Source organism: Corvus brachyrhynchos, unplaced genomic scaffold, assembly GCF_000691975.1.
Source record: "Corvus brachyrhynchos isolate BGI_N302 unplaced genomic scaffold, ASM69197v1 scaffold1100, whole genome shotgun sequence".
In the NCBI taxonomy this organism is placed as follows: domain Eukaryota; kingdom Metazoa; phylum Chordata; class Aves; order Passeriformes; family Corvidae; genus Corvus; species Corvus brachyrhynchos.
Genome location: NW_008235726.1, coordinates 9,154 through 9,997, shown reverse-complemented (window position 1 = coordinate 9,997; position 844 = coordinate 9,154).

The window sequence follows — 844 nt, the reverse complement described above, 5'->3', positions numbered from 1 at the left end:
TATTGATATACATAATCTTTCGAGTGGATGGTGGATACTGCTGTTGTCCTTGGAGGTCTTGGATCAGTGGCATGCTTTGGACGACAGTGGTGATTAAACGGATGAAACAAGGGATTAAACAAGGGAGAAAAATAAGTCCTGTAAGGGAAAGTCCAACAATAATTAAAACTTTCTTCCACCATTGTCCTTGGAAAATATTTTCCCACCATTCAGAAGTGATCAAGGGCTGCCATTTCTGCACTGGAACATGGGCTAGTTTCCTGATGTTTTGGGTAATCTTGGTGATGGCTTCACCGTGATCATCAATGTGGATGCAGCAGTCTGAGGTGTTAAACTTGCTGCATACACCACCTTCTTCTGCTAGTAAATAGTCCAATGCCAGCTGATTTTGGTACACAGCTGTTCGAGTTTGCCTTTGCTGTGTGTTAAGCAGTTCAAGAGCAAGAGAGGTGTCATTAGTGATTACCTCAATTAGTGCTTGCAGTCTGATGATCCGGTTTAGCATGTAGATGGGACTTCGGTACCCCCAGCTCCCCTCTTGTGCTCATGTTGCACGTTTATAAGTCTCTAGGATCCTCTCGGCTGGCTACTCTTCTTCTCCCCATCTCTGGGTCCCTCCTATTGCATGTCTCTTAGTCCGGGAAAGTTCGTCATAAAGGGGGATTCCAAGGTGGGCTCCAGCGTTTTCAGCAAGTAGGAAGAAGTTTGGCTGAATGGCTCCAAGAGTGCAGCTCCCTTTCCAGCGAGGTGGTAAGCTGGAGTAAGCTCGGTTACCACAGATCCAATAGAGGTCTTGTGGTGCTTCCCAGAAGTGGGGTTGTATACTTGCTGCTGTGATCCAGTA